The following is a 25,399-nucleotide window of genomic DNA, read 5'->3' as shown; positions in this document are numbered from 1 at the left end:
AAGCATCAAAACTAAAACAAGGAAGGCGATAACTCCTACCTGGAAACTTTTATTTCTGGACATCACAAGGGGATAGAAAAAAAGTTGAAAGCATTCAGAGAGCAAGAAACAGGACAGCACTCAAATAAAGGAATTTATGATGTACCTGACACATAATGCTTGGTGTGAGCCATTATCACCATAATTACTTCTATTACTTCAAACGGATTGCTTTGACAGGCAGGGAGATCTCCTGCCCCTTTGAGTATTTAAATATAGGCAAGGTAAATACTGCCAGGGATGTTATAAAGGTGTTTCAAGTTTGAAAGTGTAGGTTGGATTAAATCTTTAAAGCCTGTTCCAAAGATAAAATTCATATAGAAGAAACAAACAGAACACTTGGAGGATACTGAGGAGGATGTTTATAAAGGGCACAAGGGGTGACCACCATCTATTGGTCAGTTAACCATTGGCAGACAGTCCTGAGGGCAAACGCAATTTTTCTAGTCTCTTCTGAGGAGTGCTTAGCACATACCATCAAAAGTAAAAGGTAAAACTGAATAGCAATTTCAAAATAAAAATAAGAAAGATATTGGGACTTTAATATGGCTTACAGCCTTGCTGCTGTTCTCTCAATACTAACTTCAATATAAAAGAAAATAAATAAAAAACCAATGCTGGTATAGAAATTTCCTCCGAGGGAATGATGCCCTTTCTTCAGGGGTAAACTGTCACTGTAATCCTTTTGAATGCACTGAGAAAGTGAATCTTTGAAGATGACCTGGGATAATTTGAGTTTTGTGACTTCAAAAATAATCTGATAACGTTTCTCATAAAGGCTCACTCAGGAAAAGAAATAACCCAGTTTTACAAATACATGTCCAAGCTGATGAAGTATTTATGGATGCAGCTGAAGACAAAACTTGAGAAAATGCGAATAGAATATAACGCCTTCTAGTGCTACTGAATGGTATGAGCGCTGTGGCCTTAGTCATCTCACCTTCAACTGGCAGGTCAATTTAATGTACAAAGATGTCTATACGTTATATAGGACTAAAGTTGCCCCACCCAATCACAGCTCTCATTGGCTTCTCATGTTGCTTGAAATTTCTACCATAAAAGTTACTTCTTTGGGTTAAGGTGGTGGCCTTAGAAAGTCCCTAGCCAGGGTGGCCAGAGAACCGACGGGAACCAAAAGAAGCAAGTAAATGAGACAAAGTTCACCCAATTTACGAGGACCAGCCTTGTTAGGGGACACCACACTGCCAACTGAAAGGATTCTATATAAAATGTAGAAGGCCTCAGAAAACAATTTGCATAAAAAGACAAGAGCTGTGTCAAGAGCGGTCCACTTGACACATCTTCGGTCTGGTAGATTTCTTACAGAAATGTGGTGAGATAAATTGATCAGACATTGCTTGACTCAGAGAAATCCTCTGGGGTCTAATTTTTTCATTATCACACCTTTCAAAAGGCCCGTCCCTGAAATGGACTTGCTGTGCCTTTTAAAAATTATTGTCTCTGTTGGAGGGTGAGTGGGTGGAGGATGCATTTTTAATGTGACTGGGTGCTTAGTCAAAGGGTAGGTCAAGAAAATGAAATTCAGCTGTGAGAAAAGAGGCTTTGTAGGCCTTGTTGACTACTTAATGACCGTGACAGGATAACTTCCTTCTGAGTTCACCCTCTTTGGCAAAAAGATTTTCTCAGGGGTCCTTTCAATCACTAGCACACACCAAGGGATGAAGTCAGAGATTTTTCCTGAACTTTTAATCCATAACACTGAAAACACTCCTGTCAAACAACCCACACAAAGATGAGCTTTCAGCAACAAATGTTTGAGAACATTGCTTTGAATTCATTTTTAAAACTACCTAAAGATTTTTTTGGAAAAAAAAAAGTGTTTCGACTGATTTTATTTAAAGAGAGGGGCAGGTATGAGGATATTTAGTTATTCAACATTCAACAAATATTTATTGAACCTCTACTGTATGCCAGGCAATGTTCTAGTCCAGTGCTTCTCAAATGTTAGGGTAAATATGAACCACCCAGGGATCTTGTTAAAATTCAGATTCTGATCCAACAGAGCTGGGGAGAGGGCTGAGAGTCTGAATTTCTAACAAGCTCCCCGGTGATGCCCATGCATCTGCTCCACAGGCCACGTTTAGAGTAGTGAGGGTCTAGGTACTGGGGATAAATCAGGGAACAAGATAGACATGGCTCTTGTTTTCTTTATAATCAAGAGATTTGCATCCGCGATTGTTTATCATGTTCCCCTAGCCTCAATTTCCTCATTTGTACAATGAGGACAATAGTTTGCTAGGGTGATTACATAAACTAGTGCATACAAAGAGCCAGGCATACTGCCTAGCATGCAGTTAACCACTGAATAAGGGTCAAGGGTTATAAGTGTGTTGCTCCTGTTGTTGTGACTAGAATGCAGGTCTTCTGCACTGTCACAGTGATGGAAGCCTGCTTTGCTCCCTGGAGGTAATACCTCGGCCTTTTCCGATGCCATGTGAACTTCAGTCTTTTCTTGTTCAATCTACTTCTTGACCTTTTCCATTTCACTTAAGTTCTTCTTTCCTTCTTTCGTCTGATTTTTCAGATTAGAAATCTCTTCTGGAGAGGGATGAAAAACAAAGCTAGTGAAAAGAACCGTCTCAAATCCATGATATCAGCCACAAGAGACTGTTCCCAGAGGCCCACAGGGACCCTGGTCATGCCATCCTTGGTAACTTGATGGCAAGGCCACCTCTGGCAAGTATGGGACGTTTGTTTGAATTAGAAAAAAGAATCCCCTCTTCAAAGTATTCTTTTGGCATCTGCCACAAAGTTGCCTACAACAACTGGTGAGGATGGTGCTTCTGAGAGTATTGTGCATTGAACAACCTGTGCAACTGTACGTGGTGGTCCTGCTTGTCAGAGCCATGCCAGATATTGCCTGGTGGGGCTCTAGGACACAGACCTGGAATCACCATTCCAGTGGAAGAGCTTAGCTATCAACACTGGTGGTGGCCACTGTGTCAGCTGTTGCTCAACACCAGAATGGGAACTTACAGCAGAAGCTGGGTCACTGTCTGCCAGAAGCCAATGAATGCATGAACCCTCTGATGAACACAAATCTCTGAAAGAGCAAGGCATCCAGAAGTGACAAAACCTCCAGCACCTGACACTGTTACTGTCAGTTCTGCCTGTTCATGAAGGAAGCCTCTGCAACCTAAGAGGTGTGGAGCAGGGCCAAGTGCTCTGGGAATTACCCACAGTCCAGAGGCAGTGGAAGGAATTCAAGAGCTTGACCACTCCTCTGGCTCTGAGATCCCCCGCTAGGATAGGCTGTGACAAGAATTTTTTAGTTACAAAAACAAACCCATGAGATGGCAATTCTCATGTGAATAATAAATCCTTCTCTGATAAAGCCTCTCCAGAAGAGGGGCTCCCAGGAGAAAACTCAAGGCAGTGGTTCTCTACTCTGACCATACCTTAGAATTACTCGGAGAGCTTTTGAAAAAGACTTCTTCCCAGGCTCCAGCCCAGAGCACATGTGGTCCCCACACGAACAGCACCAGCTTCGCTCGGGGACTTGTTAGAAATACAAACTATTAGACCCCCTCCTAGACTTACTGGATCAGAAACTCTGACGGTGGGACCCAGCCAACCGTGTTTTAACAAGCCCTCCAGGTGGTTCGGACGCCATGAAAGTTTTCTAACTGTTCCAGCACCTCTCACAGGCCCAGTCAGTGACCTGCTCATGGACTAGGTAGGTCAACAGAGAAAGCAAGTTTCATTTATGCCTCCAATAGTAATGAACTTACTCCCAGGGCATCTCAGGGTTGTAATGCATATCACTGTTGGTGCTGGTATAAGTTGGCAGCCTCTTTGAAGGGCTGCTGGGCAATATCTCAGAATGTGAAAATTCATTCCTTTAATCCAGCAATTTCATTTCTAGGAATCTACCCTACTGAAATATTTGTACACGTCCCCATTGTACACGGATGTACAATATAGGATTATTTATCACTGTGAAAAATTTTATCTAAAATTAATAAGGTCTAGTTAAACGTGTTAGTCAGCCTTATCATAAAACACTCTGTTGCTAAAAACAGTCACTTGGTAGGGCTCCAGCTACAGGCACATGGGAGGTGGCAGAGCCCAAAGTTAAGTGTGTATATGCCAGAATCAAGCTGGCTGGGCTCAAACCTCAGATCTGCTACTTATCAAATGTGAATTTGGCCAAGTTGTTAACCTTAAATGACTCAATCTAATCTGCATTTTACAGATAAACTAACACATAAGGCTGTTCTGAGACTTAAACAATGAATAGCTATATATAGAACAGTGCCTGGCACGTAGTATGGGCTATAGAAATATTTGTTAAATTAGAAAATAAGTTAATAAATGGAAAAAATAAAAGGCATAGAATAATGTGTAATTTAAGTAAAAAATACCTGCACGCATATTATGCAGGTTATGAATATAAAGAAATTCTTAATAGGCTTCCTTTACGGACAGGAACTGGGGCTAAAGTTAGGAAAGTACTCGTATGTTTAGAACTCCTTTAATGAAAATAGTATGTGTAGTTTAAAAAAAACACAAAATCCAAAGTTAGTATTCAAAACGGAAAAGTTAAGACCCGAGCGAGGCAGGGACGATGCTGAGGTTTCTGCGCATCGAGACAGCCTTGCCCTTGGCGCGGGGTCCTCCCAGGGCCCCTGCTCTGGTTCCCAGGGCAACGTACCCTTCAGGTTCTTGTCCTCCCTCCGGAGAGTCCGCTGGCCCGCGGCGCTCTCCTCGTAGGTGTGCCTGAGCTCGAGGAACTGGGCTCTGAGGGCCCGGGCCTCCTCTGCGGGGCGTCCGGCATCGCCTGAGGCTCCTCGAGCTCCTGCCCCCAGCCGTCCAGGCACTTGTCAAAGTGCTGCTGCTGTCGGTCCAGCGCATTGGCTGCGCAGCGCGCCTTCCCACGATGCGACAGGGTGTCCCCGAGCTCGAGCTGCGGTCGGAGCCTGGCCCTCTCCAGGGAGGCCCTTCTGGCATGGGCCACCCCCATGGCTTCGGCAGCCTCCTGCGACCGAATTGCCAGCTTCTTCCTGAGAAAGGGAGGTCCAAAGGGCGAGTGAAGCCACAACCCTCAGAGAGCTCGTGCAGTGTGTCCTTATTAAACACAGCACTCGGGTACAAATGGGGGGGGGCCCTGAGGGTGGCTTCATAGTCTGAAGGGGAAGCAGCTTGTGTCTGACAATGACCTCCTTGTGCCTGTGGAACCCAGATGTCTGCTGACCACCACACTCAGGCTTCTGTGTCCACATGTCCTTTATTCCCCCCACCCCACCCTTTGCCAACCTGGACTTGAAACTCAGAACCTCTGAATCCCTGTAAGTATCTGCTTCCCCTGAACCTTAAGTAAGCAGTACAGACTTTATCGAAGACTTCATAAGAAATGGGAGAAAGAGGAAGATGGTACTGAACACCCAACAGTAAGCAACCGTTAAAAGTCTTGGGGCACATCTAGTCTCTAAAGAGTTCCTTGGCTTTATTGCTTCCAAGGAGCATTCTTTGGCTCTCTCCTGCTCGCTGTCTCCCCCTCTCATCCTGGGACTCCTAAACATGCCCGAATTATCTTTTCTCTGAATTTCTTCTCCATCTCAGCTCCTCTTCCCAAATTTATATACCCACATCCATCCCAGCGTTATGCTCACTTATCAGGTCCTACTGCTGTCGGGGTACTTTAGCCCCTGTCTGTCCTCCCTCCAGAATCCTCTGAGATGCACTGGCTTATTAAAATGCTTCCTCTACCGTCCTTATAATGCTCATACGCTTCCTTATGGATGCAAAGTGTTCTCTTGATCCCATCTCCTGCAGGGACCCTGGCAGTCCCATTCTTATTCATTCATCACACCTCTTAGATGAAAGGTACTGTATGTACCAAAGCTTTTTCCAATCTACAGTTATTAAACAGAAAAAGATCCTCAGGAATTAACATGTTCCACACAGCAGCCCAGCAAAGCAGTGTGCTCATAAAGCCCCCTTTTGGTGGAATCCTGCAAAAACCAGTCTGTGCTCAGTGTCTAAGAAAGACCTGGGCTCTAACAACTACTCCTTGCTCACTGGCTTTCTAACCATAGTCACTTCACATCTTTGCTTCATTTTTCTTAACTGGTAAGAAGAGATTCTGCTGTACCACATGGTGACTATCATTAATAATACTGTATTGTGGGCTTCCCTGGTGGCGCAGTGGTTAAAGAATCCGCCTGCCAATGCAGGGCACACGGGTTCGAGCCCTAGTCCAGGAAGATCCCACATGCCGAGGATCAACTAAGCCCGTGCGCCACAACTACTGAGTCTGCGCTCTGGAGCCCATGAGCCCCAACTGCTGAGCCCATTTTCTGCAACAAGAGAAGCCACCGCAATGAGAAGCCCGCACACCGCGATGAAGAGTGGCCCCCACTCGCCACAACTAGAGAAAGCCCGCGCGCAGCAACGAAGACCCAACACAGCCAAAAATAAATAAAATAAATAAATTATTTTCTGCAACGAGAAGCCACCGCAATGAGAAGCCCGCACACCGCGATGAAGAGTGGCCCCCACTCGCCACAACTAGAGAAAGCCCGCGCGCAGCAACGAAGACCCAACACAGCCAAAAATAAATAAAATAAATAAATTTATAAAAAAATAATAATAATACTGTATTGTATATGTGAGAGTTGCTATGAGAATAGAGCTTTAGTGTTCTCACCATAACAACAACAATAAAATGGTAATTTAGTGGGGTAAAGGAAGTGTTAACTAATCATGCTGTGGTAAAGATTTCTCAACATGTGCATATACAAATTATCACATTTTACACCTTACTTGTACACCCTACACAATGGTATATGTCAATTATATCTCAATAAGGGAGAAAAAAAAAGGAGATTCTGATGCTTTATCCCACCTAAAACAGGAGTCTTGTAAAATAATTACACATATTTTAACTACTTTAGAAATGCTCAGTTGGAACCAGAAAATAGGAATTTTACTTTGGGTGACCAACTGCTGGGGGACTGAGGGGTTGTACCAGGACATGGGGCTATCAGTGCTCAAACTGGGCAAGTCCAGGGCAAACTGGACAATTGATCACCTTCATTTGACTGATAATGTTGTTCTACATTTACTACCAGCTACAATCTTGCTCCTCAACTTGCCAACCATAAGCACCTATGCAGTTTCCTAGAACATGCAAGAAGGTGTGGGAGATGAAGAAATCAGATCCCTATCCTTGGGGAACTCAGAAGCAGTAAATGGGGTCTCAGGGGAGCTTGATTCCACTAAACTAACTCATCATGTGAACCCCAGCCTGGAAATCTAAGTAGACAGATCCTCAACTTTCCAATTAAGAAAAATGAAACACTAGATTTTTTTTGCAGTTCCACGTCCCTTAGGGGTTTTAGTGGGAAATCATAATACAGACAATGCTTTATTTATTTGATGTTCAACTAAGTTTAAAGCAAAAAAAAAAAAAAAACAAAGTCTTTGGATATTATCTCGTTTGCCCATGATTTCTCTTTAATTGTCATGTACTACAGGACCACAATTTGTTAGTTCCAACAAATCCATGTGGTCATAAGTAACCTATATACTTTCCCTCTTTTCTGTCCTCCCTAAGAAACCTTCAAACAGAATGACTGGTAGACACTTTCACCAGAATTCTTCAATTATTAGGAAAAAAAAATCTTACTTTAGAAACAAATGCCATATTTTGGATATGAGGCGCCATTTCAGTTCAAAGCCCCACTTTTCTGCAGTCCAGAGTTTTTAACACATTTACTGCAGGTATTTTTAGTATCTGTCATCCCAAAGCCCTTTTTAAGTTACTGTGGCTACAGAGACAGATTGCTTGGTACCCCTTCAGGGACAGAACACAGCAGCTGTTCAGCACGTGCACAGCAATGCTTTTCAAAGATTTAGGTGAAGAACTGAAAAAATAATATTTTTGGTTGATGCTAAAGAGAAATGTATTGATCTGCCCTGAATTTCTGCCAAGCTACCAAGCCAGGGATACTCTCTTTTGAGTCAACCTTTTATGATTATAAGCCGGGGATGGTTTGACACTTTCTCTCAAAGACACACAGTCCTTTGACCTATGAGCAAAATGCTTTAGAACTACATCCTGGTACTAAGTCTTGATTCATGTGGGCCCCAAACTTCTGTAGCTCCTGAGAAGAACTTCTAAAGCCTTTATGTAGGGTTGGCTATAAAACCGATATCCTAACCTTAGAGGTGGCCCCAAAGTGCTTTCTTTTCAAAGAAACCTTTGTCCCATAGGCAGGATGACAAATCCTAATACGTTTCCAGCTGCCCCTGTCCATCTTCACAGACCACTTTGTAGTGTACAAGTTGTAGACCAGAGACATGATGACTTTAATGTACGTAGACATGTACACACATGGACTCCATTATTTTGGTGTTCCAAATGAAACACAGGATTTTCGTGCTAGCCTACTTTCAAACCCTAGTTCAAAGTCACATCTATGAAGACTTCCCATGTACCCCTAGAAAGAACCTTCTTTTTTCCCCAGGACCTCTCTCTAGTCTTTGTCACTCTGTATTATAATTTTCATTTTTGAACCCCTCTAGAGCATGTGTTTCTTGCCAGTGGTGGCTGTTTCAGCTTTGGTCTTGGGCTAGTTCACACACTTGGTGAGGATTAGCTTAGTGTACACATGTGGCCTCGAAGACAAAGTCACTGTTCTCAGAGTCCTCTGTGCAGCCCTGGCCCACTCACTTGGCGTCCTCCAAGTCCTCAGTGCTCCGGATGGTGTCGTCTTCATACTTGGTTCTCCACTTCACCATTTCAGCATTGTCTTTGAACAGGGCCCAGAGCAGCTCAGCCTTGACCTCTTGCTCTTCCTGGTACTGCTCTCATAGAAGGTCACAGTCACACATAGTTGACTTCATGCCCTGGGCCAGGGCGCTCTGTGACTGTAGGGGACACAACACATGTTACAAAAAGGCACCACGGCCATTAACAAATGATGAAAGGCTTGGAGGTGACATCATCTTTTTTAGATAAGGTTAATAACCACCTGTCACAAATTCAAGCTGAACCTGAACCTCGTAAGGTGATACCAGGGAGAGAATTTGGGACAAGAAGAGAAAGGAGAGAGTATCTAATTGCTGCTGTTAAAACAAGGAAGAGCGTTCTATTTAGGGAAATGCCAGCCTGACTATGTGGGCTTCAACAATAGACAGGCCTGGAGTTCTAGAAATAGTGCAGAATGCAAAGGCAGCAAGAAGAACACTCACCATCATTTAGGCATAAGATTTATATTTAGCAATATACAAGAGTTAGATCTTGTTTGGACTAGAAAGGACCAATGAGTTTTGTCTGGCCTTTTCATTCTATTCATAAGGAAAACAAAACCTTTTATTTCACATGTAAATCCCTAAAAACTTTAAAACTTTAAAACAGTACTATCCAATAGAACTTTCCATAGTGATGAAAATATTCTATATGTACACTGCCAATACGGTAACCACCAGCCACGTGGCTGTTAAACACTCAAAATGTGCCCCAAACAAGGTCAAATTCAGTCAAAACTGAATTTAAAATTTATTTAATTTTAATTCATGTCAATTTAAATTCAGGTAGCCACCTGTAGTGTAGTAGTGGTTACTGTATTTACTGGACAGTAGAGCTCAGTTTAATGAATATTGCTGGCACTTAAGAGGTGGTCTGGTTAACCTAGCAACATCATTCCCAAGAGATAACCTAGTCTAGTGTGAAGAACCAGGGTCGCTGCCAGTCTTCATGGGTCCTTAATGCAAATCAGGAAACAGCATCTTCTTAGGTAGATGCAGCTCTGAAAGCCCAAGGCTTGGTTAATGGCAGCCTCAGGCAGACACCTTTGGGCAGTGAATGAGGAGCAATAATAATAGCGACCTTAAGAAGGACACAGGCTTTGGAATCTGGGAAACTTGGCTTCAAATTGCTATCCTTCCTCTTACTGAATATATATTTATTGAGCGCCTGTTCTAAGCAATAGTGTTAACTGAAGTAAAAGAGATGGAGACAAAGCCTTTGTCCAAAGGAGCTAAAAGGAGTAAGAGGATATATAAAACAAACATGTACAAAAATTACTAAATAAAATTGCTGACAGCACTGAGAACGTAAAACAGATTGACATGATGAGGAATGTTTGGTTCTTTCTCATCATCTCCCAAAGGCCTTGGGGAAGGGCCTTCAAACAGTGGGAATAGCAGCTACAAACGTCCTAAGGCCTGAATGATGGCAGCTTGTATAAGGGGCAGCAAGGAGGCCAGGGTGACTGGAGGGGAGTAAATGACAGAAGCAGCTGTGGAAGGTAAGGTCACAAAAGGAGGCTGGAGCCAAGAAAGGGGGCCTTCTATGCCAGTTGGAAGCCACTGGGAAGTCAGCCAAAGAGATCTTCTAAACTATAAATCTAGTCATTTCACAACCTGCTAAACTTCCTTTACAGTATACTACCAGCTATATGACCTTGGATGAGTTGTCTTCTCAAAGCCTTGGTTACTTCATGTAAAAAAATATAATTCTACCAGTTTCATATGACTTATATATGAAGGTTTATATGGCATGAGAGAAGCGTCTAGCATGATGTCTGATGCACAAATCATGACAGTAATTTGAAAATGTACATATGATATAGAAAATAAGGAGAGTGGAAGGAATAAAATAAAACATTTAAAAACTGAAGTCTGAAGAGTTGCAGTGAGATTATATACAAGTGAAGTCCTTTGGGGTCTTAGAAAGAGGCCTTGAACATGAACTAAGAACGGACTTGAATACCAGGGCTCAAAAATCCATCTCTCATCTTAGTCACTATGCTTTAACATTAAAGAACCACTTTCACTGTGGTCACCTGCTAGCAACATTATATATTCTCTTGGGAAGAAATGACTAATAATGACTAATATTTATAATATATTGACAATTTGAAAATAATATTGAGCTAATCCAGCCCCATTCATTTTATCCTGCTCTTTTATTTAATTCCACTTCTTTGTGCAATTGAGAATCAAAGACCCATAAAGAACTTTGCCGACTTTCTGTTCTAGCAATAATGCAAAATGGAAACACATACTTTGTTTGCTCTAAATCTGACAAACTAGAGAAGTGATCTAAATTACTGAGGATGTTCCTTCAGTGATCAGAGTCCTTCCTGGCATGTATAAGATCCAACACATCTTTTTCCATAACTTCTAGGGCACTTTCCCTCCTTCTTTTATATGAGAAGATATTCAGGCTGACCTAGCAAGCACTATTTTTTTTTAACATACAATCAAGCTCCTGGTGAGAAATAATAGATGCATGACTTTGGTCTCTTCTGCCAATTGCCATTTCAGGTTTTGAATCTGCAAAGTGAAGGTAATCTTTTCCCTGGAAAGTTGGTTTATCAGAGCTTCCTTTTCTTCTAGCCTTTTTAGGAACTAACCTACAAAAAGATTTCACAAAATAAGTTAATCATGGTCTTCTTATCTACTGCCTCTCCCACTTAACTTGTTGGCTTAAGAGCAACTAATATCATCCACATATTTTTGATATTTATAAAGAGTCAAGGGTCCAGTTATCAGCAAACCATGGGAATGATCCTTTCCAGAACTCTCGAGAGTGAGCTACCATTTATTGAGAATCTTCCATAGAGCAAGTACTTTATATATATTATCTAGTTTAATTCTCATAGCTACTTTAATTCTCATAGCTACTTGATCTAGTTTAATTCTCAGAGCTACCATTTATTGAGAATCTTCCATAGAGCAAGTACTTTATATATATTATCTAGTTTAATTCTCATAGCTACTTGATAACATAGGTAATATGTTACCCATTTTTCAGAAGGGAAAATATGGCAACTGACTTAAATGTGATTGAGACACAAACCTGGTTACTAGCTATGCAATGGATGTAGATTCAAGTTAAGCTCTTAATCCTGAGGAACGCATTCTTTCTTCTGTGCCATGCTCCCTTGTTTACTATGTGTGGCTCTACAAATTTCTGACCATATGATTTTTAGATAATTACAACTTCTTTGCCTCATTTGTAAATTGAGGGTGGCAATAAAATATTGTTAATGAAAATTAAATGAGTGTGAATGTACTTTGTAGACTGACTTGCTAAATAAATATTAGAAATCGTCATTAAATGGTACAGAATGTGACCAAGAGAAGGGTAAATTTTATGTCACTCTAGTCTACTTTCCCAGCTTAGCTTATTTCATTAATGATAGGTGAGAAATGCCTTGGTTATTAGAAATGGTATTAAAGCAGAGCCAATCCTGAGCAAAGGCAGTTACTTCTATTATGCAATTAGTGCAATAATAAAAGCCCCAAATATTTATGATTCCCACCCCTCTTGCTACAAACAAGTTCTAAAACTCTCAACATTATAAGAGTGTTTGGGTTAAAACAGCAATTCCCAAACTTTTTGGTCTCAGGAACACTTTATATGTTTAAAAAATTTTGAGGACCCCACAGATATTTTGTTTATATGAGTTTTATATTAACAGTGTATTTGAAATTAAAAGAGAAATTTAAGGCATGTATTTACTCATTTTAAAATAATAAAAATCTTAATGACATGTTAACAGAAGCAATGATTTTTAGAGGGAAAACTGTATGTTCCAAAACAAACAAAAAATTAGTGAGAAAAATAAGCTTATTTTATATTTTTTAAAAATCTCTGGCTTAATAAAAGTCAGCTGGTTGAAGAATCCAACTGTTCTGGTTGAAGCATATGAAGAAATCCAGGCTCTCACAGATAAGTAGTTAGAAAAGGGAGATGTGTTTTCATAGTCTTTTCAGATCATTGTGACTATTGTTTGATACTGTACCAAAACTCAACAAATAGAAGTTTCTTAAGGGTTAATGGTATAATCCATATAAATGAATTTTTTATTCTGTTACATTAAAATTCATGCATCTGTCTTAAACTTTGAATGGCTCTTTTACCTACACATGATTTTGCAACATCAAGCAGTGGTGATTTGAAAAGTATACATTTAGTGAATTGTGCAGGTTTTCCAAATGTTAACACATTTCATCACAGAATATTTAAAAAATCATATTTGTTAACATCACCACTTAACTCATAAGAAAAGCCTTTAAGGTTCAGCTCAAAATGGGGGAGTTAGAAGATCCTGAGTTCATCTCCTCGCATGGACACACCAAAACTACAACTACATATAGAACAACTATCTCTGAGAACAACCTGAAGACTAGCAGAACAGATTTTCTACAACTAAGGCTATAAAGAAAAGGCCATGTGGGGAATGGGTAAGAGGGCAGAGACGTGGTCTAATCAGAGCCCACAACCCCGATAAGGCAACTAATAAGTGGGAGGGATATCACAACTGTGGAGGTCCCCACTGAGGAGTGAGGGGTCCAAGCCCCACATCATGGTCCCCAGCCCAGGGTTCTTGCACCGGGAAGACAAGCCTCCGTAATGTCTGGCTTTGAAAACCAGTGGGGCTTAGGGCCGGGAGAGCCAGAGGACTGCGGGAAACTGCAGACAATGCCTGTGTACAAACGCACTTGCTCCTGGTCCCAATAGAGAGGCAACAGCTTGAAAACCACCTGAGTCGTACAAGAAGGAAATTCATTGACTAATATTAGGACATATTTTGGAGGGGCATGGATCTGGCAGAACTTTCTCCAGTGGCAGAAGCACTTGTGGGCACCTTTTTATTTTTATTTTTTAAACTCTTCTGCCACCTAGCTGGCTGGCCCAGGACTGGTGGGCACCATTTCTGTTACTTTCAATCAACCTAGCTAACACGGTATACCCTGCCCCAACATCCCCTTGACGACCCACCTTGGAAGGCCACTCAAAAGCCACTCCATGTCCACTCCATCGGGCAGGTGGCACGAGCTGGCACTGGTGCCCCTCCAAAGTGGCTCTTACCCCATCCAACCTGGTGAGCCACCTTGGCCAGCATCAGCACCCCCTCCAAGGAGCTCCCACTTGGGGGTCAGTGCCACCCACAGCACACCTACAGCAGTCACAACCAAGTTATGCAGCCAGCCAGGCCTGAGGCCAGCCCCCTCAACCCTCAACCAGTGTGCCCACAGCAATTGTGGCCAAACCACAATAAGAGGGTGCATGCAGCCCAAACAGGGGAAACCCCCGGAAAAACTGTCTCTGGTGACCGTGGGGAATTGTGCCACACATAAGGCCACTCTCTCAAGACTAGGATATGGAGCTGATCTACCTAATACATAGAAACAAACACAAAGAGTTAGGCAAAGCGAGGCGACAAAGGAATACTTTCCAAATGAAAGAACAAGACAAAACTCCAGAAAAAGAACTAAACAAAATAGAGATAAGCAATTTATCAGATAAGAATTCAAAGTAATACTCACAAAGATGCTTACCAAACTTAGGAGAAGAAGGGGTGAACTCAGTGAGAACTTCAACAAAAATATAGAAAATATAAAAAAGAACCAAACAGAACTGAAGATTACAATGACTGAAATGAGAACACATTAAGGGAATCAACAGCAGATTAAAAGATCCCGAAGAACAGATCAGCAATCTGGAAGATGAGGTATTGGAAATCACCCAATCATAACAGAAAAAAAAGAAATCTCTCTTTTTAAGAGAGATTAGTTTATGGGACCTCTGGGACAACATCAGGCATACTAATATTTGTGCTATAGAGGTCCCAGAAGGAGGGGAGAGAGAGAGAGAGAGAAAGACACAGAAAGAGACAGAAAACATATAGAGGGAAAATACCTCAACATTATAAAGACCATCTATGACAAAAGCACAGCTAACATAATACTCAACGGTGAAAACTCAATGGTGAAGATGGCTCAAAAATCAGGAACAAAACAAGTATATTCGTTTTTGCCACTTTTCTTCTACACAGTACTGGAAGTCCTAGCCATAACAATCAGAAAAGAAAAAGAGATAAAGACATCTAAATTGGAAAGGAAGAAATAAAACTGTCACTATTTGCAGATGATATGATACTATACATAGAAAACCCTAAAGACTCCATCAAAAAACTATTAGAACTAATAAACGAATTCAATAAATTTGCAGGATACAAAATCAATATATAGAATCAGTTACATTTCTGTACACTAATAACAAACTATCAGAAAGAGAAATGAAGAAAACAATTCCATTTACAATTGCATCAAAATGAATAAAATACCTAGGATTAAATTTAACCAAGGAGGTGAAAGACCTGTACTTGGAAAACTATAAGACACTGATGAAAGAAACTGAAGATACAAGTAAATGGAAAGATATTCTATGTTCATAGATTGGAAGAATTAGTATTGCTAAAATATTCCTAACCAAAGCAATCTACAGATTCAATGCAACCCCTATCAAAATACATTTTTGGCATTTTTCACAAAACTAGAACAAATAACCCTAAAATTTGTATAGAACCACAAAACACCCAGAATAGCCAAAGCAATCATGAGAAAGAACAAAGCTGGAGGTATCATACTCCTTGATTTCAAACTATGCTACAAAGCTACAGTAATCAAAACTTTATGATACTAGTACAAAAATAGACACATAGTTCGATGGAACAGAATAGAGAGCCCAGAAATAAACCCACACTTAAATGGGCAGTTAATTTACAACTAAGGAGCCAAGAACATACAGTGGGGAAAAGACAGTCTTCAATAAATGGTGTTGGGAAAACTAGAAGTTAAATGAAAGGAATCAAAACGGACTATTTTCTCACACCACGCACAAAAATAAATTCAAAATGACTTAAAGACTTAAATGTAAGACCTGAAACTATAAAACTCCTAGAAGAAAACATAGACTGTATAATTTTTGACACTGGTCTCAGCAATATGCTTTTAGATCTCTTTCCTCAGGCAAGGGAAACAAAAGTAAAAATAAACTAATGGGACCTAATCAAACTAAAAAGCTTTGGCACAGCAAAGGAAACCATCACAAAACGAAAAGACAACCTACTGAATGGGAGAAGATATTTGCAAATGATATATACAATAAGGGGTTAATATCTAAAATATACAAAGAATTCACACAACTCAATATCAACAAAACAAAAAATCTGATTTAAAAATGGGCAAAGAGGGCTTCTCTGGTGGCGCAGTGGTTGAGAGTCTGCCTGCAGATGCAGGGGACATGGGTTCGTGCCCCGGTCCGGGAAGATCCCACATGCCGCAGAGCGGCTGGGTCCGTGAGCCATGGCTGCTGAGCCTGCACGTCCGGAGCCTGTGCTCCGCAATGGGAGAGGCCACAACAGTAAGAGGCCCGCGTACTGGAAAAAAAAAAAAAAAAAAAAAATGGGCAGAGGACCTGAATAAACATTTTTTTTCCCCAGGGAAGACATTCTAATGGCCAACAGACACATGAGAAGATGCTCAACATCACTAATCATCAGGGAAATGCAAATCAAAAGCACAATGAGATATCACTTCACACCTGTCAGAATGGATACGCCAAAAAGACAACAAATAACAAGTGTTGATGAGAATGTGGAGAAAAGGGAGCCCTCATGCACTGTTGATGGGACTGTAAATTGGAGCAAACACTATGGAAACAGTATGGTGGTTCCTTAAAAACTTAAAAAAATTTTAAAACCTTATACAATCCATCAGTTCCACTTCTGGATACTTATTGGAAGAAAATAAAAACACTAATTTAAAAAGATATGTGCACCCCTATATCCATAGCATAATTATTTATAATAGCCAAGATATGGAAGCAACCTAAGTTGTCTTTCAATAGATAAATAATGAAGATGCAGTGTGTGTGTGTGTGTGTGTGTGTGTGTGTGTGCAATAGAATATTACTCAGTCATAAAAAATAGTGAAATTATGTCATTTGCAATAACATGGATGGGCCTAGAGGGAATTATGCTAAATAAAATAAGTCAGACAAACAAAGACAAATACCATATTATTTCACTAACATGTGGAATCTAAAAAAAAAAAAGAACAAACAAAACAATACAGAAACAGACTCATAGATACAGAGAACAAAGTGGTGGCTGCCAGAGGGGAAGACAGTGGGAGGGTTAAGTGAAATAGGTGAAGGGGATTAAGAGGTACAAACTTCTTATTTTAGTTATAAAATAGGTAAGGCATGGGGACATGATGTACAGTATAAGGAATATAGTCAATGGTACTGAAATAACTTTGTATGGTGACAGACGGTTACTAGACTTATTGTGGTGAGCAATTTGAAATATAAATAAATGTTGAATCACTATGTTACATACCTGAAACTAATATCATATTGTACGTCAACTATATTTCAATAAAAAAGGAAGAAAAAAGAAGTCTTCAAGAATTGAGAGCCATCAAGCTTATGATGGTACCTACCTGTTTTCTGAAATCTAATTTTTATCTAAAAGCTCCACTTTTATTATTGGCAACAAATATTGTCAGCTGTTTTCCTTGTAGTGACAGGCTCACTTTGTTCATTTTTGAGAAAATATCTGCAATATCTAAGTCTGAATAAGCATAGTTTGTCAAATGTTCTTTCAAGTAAATATGATTCTTCCTGAAAAGATTGCTAGTTCAACTCAGAACTTGCACAATCACACATCCTACTTCAGTATGAAATGGAAGTACTTTATGCATACTTTTTGTTTTGTCACACAGAATATTAAAAAGATACATACTTGGGGTTGAGATGTAGTATAATTAATTTTTACTGTTTCATTAAAGACATTCTTAAGTAAAACTGACTTATTTTATTTTAAACTGTTGAGTATGTACCAGCGAATACAATGATTAATACTACAGTGTGGTGCTACTGCCTCGGCTTGTGATAAGGCTCCAGCAGTTTTAATCGTCATTGCTTTTGCACCATCAATAACAGCGGCAAAAGAATTTAAAAAGCAAACAGCATCTTAGTATTAGAATGAAATAGTTCTAACCTCTTACTTAGCTCCCCTAGAAGAGTCTTGACAATTGCTGGGGTTGCATAGACCAAAATCGAGAAGCTCTGGGTGACACGTCATATTTAAAAGTATTCTGGGGAAATGCCAATCCATTAGGGCAGCAGTCCCCAAGCTTTTTTGCACCAGGGACTGGTTTCGTGGAAGACGATATTTCCACGGACGGGGTTGGGGGGGATGGTTCAGGTGGTACTGCAAGCAATGCGAAGCGATGGGGAGCAGTACATGAAGCTTCGCTCACTTGCCCACCACTCACCTCCTGCTGTGCAACCTGGTTCCTAACAGGCTGTGGACCGCAGCCCAAGGGTTAGGGACCCCTGCATTAGGGGGTTAAGACAAACATATCACATATTTTATAGAACTAGGACCCACTTAATATGGCTTAACTGATCACATTTACTATTGGTCTCCTTTGAAAGCAGAGTATAATCAGTGGACAGGACAGGGCATGAGAAAGAAACTTTGGTGATAGTAGCAAAAAAAGCAGCAAAAAATCTGGAGCATAGACCTAGTGAGAGGAGGGGAGGTTTGGATAGGTATATACCTAAAATTTAATTTGTACAAAAGCCAAAAGGTAAAGCTAAGAATAAAGGAGGAAATAAAAGGTCCTGCATCCTAAGCAGAATTATCATCTCAGATCCACTTTCATTTCACTCACCCACCAATTTCCTCATCAAAAAAGTGAGTAGAAAATTAATGCCAATAGGTAGAGAGGTAGGCAACGCCTATGAAAAAAATAGTATACAATACTACCTTCAGAGCTGGACAAAAAGGTATACTCCAGTTCAGTCTCTGAACTGCACAGTCCCCATGCAGACTACATCCTAAATGGCACAGAAGATTTTATGAGGCCAAGTGTGATACACCCTGACACCAGCATAAGAGTCCTACTTAGTGTCCCTGCTAGAATCCAAAACTCTTTCCTCTTATAGATTTCCAGGTTTGTTATTTTGCCAGTTCATTTTAATTTAGCTTTGACTCTAGATTAACATCTAGAAACAGAGGTGTCCATAGGCAGATGGATAAACGGTTTTCACTCTCGTTTTAAGTGAGTGCCTCTGGGCATCAAGAACACATTGTTTATTTTCATTGACCTAGGAATTCTATATTTGGGAATATATTACTAAAAATAATTCTAATTACAGACAAACAGCTAGCCACATGCTGTTCATAGCAGACAAGCAAGTTACAGGGCAAGATGAAGTAACCATTGTCCATCTACTTGATGGATTAGAAGCACTCTTATAAGTGACTGAGTATGCAAGATACAAAAAAGCTCATGACAAATTGAAAAAGAAAAATCTCAAATAGATTGCCACAATGTAAAATATAGGAAAAAGATCTCACTAACAATAGTGGTTGATAGTTAAGAATAAGTCAACGGAACATTGTTCTACTTTCAATTGATCAAATGTTTGTGGATCTCCAATAAGTGGCAGGCATTGTTCTAGATGACTGACAAAAATCAGTGATCAAAACAGACCCCTGCCCTTGTGTAGCTTACATTCTGGCAGGTGGAGACATGACAAACTTATTTATTATGTCAAGCATGTAGCTTCTTTGAAGGTATTAAATGCTATGAAAATAGAAGCACATGGAGAAAACTGGTTGAGAGCACTCAAATGTCACCTTCCCAACAAGGCCTATCCTGACTCCCCCCAGATCTATTTGATTAACCCTCATCTTTAAGTCTTTGCTGAATTAATAGGGTGGAAAGGAAATAGTCAGGGCAAGAGGAAAGAGTCAGGGCAACACTCTAGGGTGGGAGTGTGCATGGTATGTTCAAAACACAGCAAAGAGGTCAAAGTGACCAAGGCAGAAAGAGAGAAGAGAAAGTAGAAGAGGTCAGAGAGATAATGGGGCCCAAGCATCTGACCCTTGTAGGCCATTGTACAGACTATGGCTTTTACTGAGTGTAAAAAAGAGGTGTGGGTTCATACTACCCAAGGCAATCTACAGATTCAATGTGATCCTTATCAAATTACAAGTGGCATTTTTCACAGAACTAGAACAAAAAAAGTTTTAATTTGTATGGAAACACAAAAGACCCTGAATAGCCAAAACAATCTTGAGAAAGAAGGACCCGGCTGGAGGAATCATGCTCCTTGACTTCAGACTATACTACAAAGCTACAGTAATCAAAACAGTATGGTACTGGCACAAAAACAGACATATGGATCAATGAAACAGGATAGAAAGCCCAGAAAAAAACCCACACACTATGGTCAATTAATCTATGACAAAGAAGGCAAGAATATACAATGGAGAAAAGACAGTCTCTTCAAGAAGTGGTGCTGGGAAAACTGGGCAGCTACATGTAAAAGAATGAAATTAGAACATTCTCTAACACCATACACAAAAATAAACTCAAAATTGATTAAAGATTTAAATGTAATACTGGATACTATAAAACTCCTAGAGGAAAACATAGGCAGAACACACTTTGACATAAATCACAGAAGTATCTTTTTGCATTTGTCTCCTAGGATAAAGGAAATAAAAACAAAAATAAACTAATGGGACTTAATTAAACTTAAAAGCTTTTGCACAGCAAAGGAATCCAGAAACAGAGGAAAAAGACAACTTTCAGAATGGGAGAAAATATTTGCAAACAATGCAGTCCACAAGGTATTAATTTCCAAAATATACAAACAGCTCATACAGATTAATATCAAAAAAATCAACAACCCAATCCAAAAATGGGCAGAAGACCTAAATAGACATTTCTCCAAAGAAGACATACAGATGGACAACAGGCACATGAAAAGATGCTCAGCTTCACTAATTATTAGAGAAATGCAAATCAAAACTACAATGATGTATCACCTCACACCAGTCAGAACTGTCATCATCAAAAAGTCGACAAAAATTAATGCTGGAGAGGGTATGGAGAAAAAGGAACCCTCCTACACTGTTGGTGGGAATGTGAACTGGTGCAGCCACTATGGAGAACAGTATGGAGGTGTCTGAAAAACTAAAATAAGAATTACCATATGATCCAGCAATCCCACTCCTGGCCATATATCTGGAGAAAACCAATGTTCATAGAAGCACTATTTACAATAGCCAAGACATGGAAACAGCCTAAATGTCGATCCACAAATGAATGGGTAAAGAAGCTGTGATGTGTGTGTATATATATATATATATGTGTATACATATATATATATACATACACACACACACACACACACACACACACACAATGGAATATTACTCAGCCATAAAAAGAATGAAATAATGCCATTTGCAGCAACATGGATGGACCTAGAGATTATCATATTAAGTGAAATAAGTCAGAAAGAGAAGGACAAATATCATATGATATCACTTATATGTGGAATTTTAAAAAATGATACAAATGAACTTATTTACAAAACAAATAGTAGACTCACAGACATAGAAAACATAGAAAACAAACTTATGGTTACCAAAGGGGATAGCAGGGATGGGGGAGGGACATAAATTAGGAGTTTGGGATTAACATACACACATTACTATATATAAAATAGGTAAACAACAAAGACCTACTGTATAGCACAGGGAGCTATACTCAGTATTTTGTAATAACCTACCATGCAAAAGAAACTGAAAAAGAATACACATATATGTATAACCGAATCACTTTGCTGTACACTTGAAAGCAACTCATTGTAAATTACCTATACTTCAATTTTAAAAATAAATTTAAATATAAAAAAAGAGGTGTGGGCTCATTATTGAAAATTAGGAAAAATGCCTATTTCAATGAGGTAGATGTGATAAAGAGGCATGTCTGTAGACTGTGTGGACAGCCCCTACCATCCTTTGATCTTGAAAGTTGCTCCAGTCAACTGCAAATTGCATTTCCCCTTCATGGAAGAGACCTGGGCGGGGACTCCCAAGGTGGTACAGAGGTGATCCTTCCCAGACAAGAGCATGTCTGTGGACAAGGTAACATCAAGGGCCTCATTTGTCCCCTAGAATTTTTAAGTGCCCACTCAGGCTGAATAACTGTTTCACCATTTCAGTGGTCTCTCTACCAGTCTGCAGGATTGAGACTCATAAGTGAAGCAGCACTGAAAGTTTACTTACCGTTTTCACTCCGTAGCATTGTTTTCTGTGCTATCAGATCATTTGCCAATTGAGTCACTTCATCTAGTTTTGCATTTGCTTCATTCAAGTGCTCCTCATACAGACTACAGAGCTTCTCAGCATTACCCTTCGAGTTGAGAAGGAAAGATTGGACATGGTTTATAGAGACCATGCTGAGTTAGCTGCATAAGGAAGGAGGGGAGGGGTGGTTCCTGGGACCCTTGTGCTCTCCTCTGCCCTGAAAGCCACAGCCAGCATTGGGAAACCATGTCTTCTAATTTAGGAAAGGACAATACACTCAGGGTCTGGGCCCCTCAGAGGCCCAAACTTTTCAGATTATAGGTATTAATGGAGAAATGACTCTTTGGGTGTTGGGGACCCTCTCTAGAATTCATTGCTTTTCTGAAGAAGAAAACGTGTCAGTGATGAAGTACATATTCACTTCCTGACATCGTATTATATATTTAACCATCTTTCTTTCCTGCTAGAATATGTTTCATGAGGGTAGAGATTCCATCTATTCACAGATTATGCCCCCAGTGCCTTGAATTGTGTCTAGCACATATTAGGAGCTCAGTTAACAAGGGGGTAGGCTCAGAGGGAAGGGAGAGGAAAGATGGGAAGAGATGGAGGAGGAAGGAAGGAAATCCAAAGGGCTGACCAAAGATAGGAGAAAGCAGATGGATCTGAGCTGCAGTAGCACAATAACAGAAATTTAAACTGTCAAAACAACTGGACCCTCCCGATCACTAAGGCTGCAGGCTTCTGATTACCCTGTTAACATTTCAATCCTAAACTCTAACTTCTCAGAATTGGTTGTTCATGTTTGAAGAAATGGATATGCCATGTGGCCTTTTCACCTCTACCTGGTTTAAGTAACCAATCTAATCATCAGACTCTTGCCACACTCTGGAAACTAATGCCAATGACTATGAAACCCAATATTTTCAGGACGAAGAGCTGCCAAATGTAAGATGGTGCTATCCTCTTTACCTAGCTATAATTTGCATTCTCATTATTAATATGGTCAGAAGTCATAAAATGACACTGGTGGTACTACAGAACCACAGTTCTGTAGATGTCACATAGCTGTTTTTGTTCTTTACATGTTTTAAATCACAATTCATAAAACAGTCCCATGAGACTTTCGTCTCTATAAAGAAATAGTACTATGGAAAAAGAAGGAAGAGGAGGAGGAGGGGGAGGGGAAGAAGGGGGAGGGACAACAACAACAAAGAAAGGATCACACCAATGGCATTCCAAGAAAATAGTGAAAACTGTGAAATCTGGTAGTGAGTCTAATAGTTTCAATGTTAAACTAACTTTTATGATATAGCAATGGCCAAGGACCAAAAACATTTCAAAGATGACACCAGGTTTGGTCCTCTGGGAAACTTCTGAATCAGCAAATATTGGAGCTCTTCTGCTGGAGCCTATGCTCTGTTGAAGATTGTTCTCTTTAAGCTTACCCTAATGACTAGTTTAAACTATTTATGAAAGACTCCTAGATTACATCTTATATTCCCAAGGCCAAATGTAGTCCTTGACACAAAATAGGCACTTAATAAATGTCTAGGACACTCAAATTACTGCAGACCTTAGTGAGAGGTTGGCCAACATACCCCCCACATTTTACTTAGAAGTCACCTTCAAGCTTTCCTTATAAACCCCAACCCCCAAATTTGTTTTTTGTTTTTTGTTTTTTTAACTGACTTGGGATATTATCCACTGATTAGCAAACAAGGGAAGAGGCAAATCAGGTGCCTGCCCATTCAAAGGCTGACAAGGAATAGTTCTATTCTCAGATGTTCCATAGCACACCCACGCTTGGTGGTAGTTATGAAACCAGACCTGGCAAAGATTCAATGATCAGCTCTCTCTACAATGCTATCAGCATCATGTAGTTTAGAGCACTGATGGCAAATGCCAGACACACTCAATTACCCACATTCTCCACTTGCTACTAGAAGCTATAGTAGTGACACAGGTAACAATTTTTAGATAGTCTGTAATTTTTAATATTTCGAATGTTGAATATGTTTGCTCCCACTTCTGAAAGTAATTTGATAGTCAAAGTTGGCACACTTGCTGTTTTCCTCACAATATTCCTCAAGAACTCAGATTGCCTCTGTTTTATAAATGAGAAAACAGAGTTAGAGAGGCTAAATACCTTGCCCCATTTCACACAGCTAGTATGCATTGGGTTTAGGATTTGAACTGATAATTGCCTGTGCAGATGCAAAAAAAAAAGTCAGGCACTAGATACTAGATTCCTAAGCATCCATTGTATGACATAACAACAAAGCAAATGTTAAGGATTAATTGACTTAACGTCCTAGTTGGCTCAAATTGTCATGAATCCTGGGTCCCAGAAGAAACTGGATAAAAATATGATGACTCTGTGAACCGTCTTTATTTTATGTTCTCTTCGATAATAAATGACCCATGAACTGGGGCCAAGAGGAACACAGCCAGATGGGAGAAATGCCAGTTCTGCTTGTGGCCATGAGCGTGCTCTGCTACACACCTGTTTGCTGAAGGTAAAAGAATAGAGATCTCAATAAGACAACTTAGTCAGTGTTGTGGATATGGCAAGCAAAGGAGCCAGAGAATCACCAGTTTTCAAGAGAAGCCGGCTGTGCACATCTGCAGAGTAAGCAGCCACTGGGCACACAGGAAAGGCACCACTTCAAATGGTAGTTATCCATGAGCATTGTTTACACTGGTATAGTGTTTTCAATTGAAAAAGTATTTTCATAAGCAAGATCTGCAAAAGACAATGAGATTGTTCATCTAAAGGTGGCCTGTGCAGGGGTATAACATTCAAAAGAACTTCAAGTTTAAGCCTAAAGATAGACACTAAATTTTGATACCAAGAAGGAAAAGGTTAATGAAATAATGCACACTCATCCTAAAGCTGGCTCTTAAAATGATGCATAAAAATGCTGCCTCCTAGAAATTCAGGAACCAATGGGAATTCAAAATAATCAAGATAATTGTGAGATTGCCTATAACTTCTAAATTGCCCTGGGCCTCTCTGTCAGCCTAATATACATTCAAAAATGCTTCAGTTTCCACTGTACCACTGAGTATTGGCATTTCTGGCATTATAAGTCAAGAAAAGATGAAGTAAACAATTCAAGATAAAGTTCAGCATAATGTATATGCCTATGAGGGTGAACAGAATCACTTTATCCCACCAACAAATATGTAAGGCAGAATGCAGTCACCCACAGATATACACAGGATTTGGAGCTGAGGCCCAGCTCTGCCATATAATTTTTGTGACCCTGGACAAATTGTTAAACCTATGAGCCACAGAATTCCCAAGAGGCATATGTTACAGATTAATGCTAGTAACTGAGTGTACAGATTATGGAAAGCATGTAGTAAACATGAGCAAAATAAGACCTAGCTTCTGCCTTAGAGATGTC

Source organism: Physeter macrocephalus, chromosome 1, assembly GCF_002837175.3.
Source record: "Physeter macrocephalus isolate SW-GA chromosome 1, ASM283717v5, whole genome shotgun sequence".
Taxonomy (NCBI): domain Eukaryota; kingdom Metazoa; phylum Chordata; class Mammalia; order Artiodactyla; family Physeteridae; genus Physeter; species Physeter macrocephalus.
Note: the sequence above shows the minus strand (reverse complement) of the source record.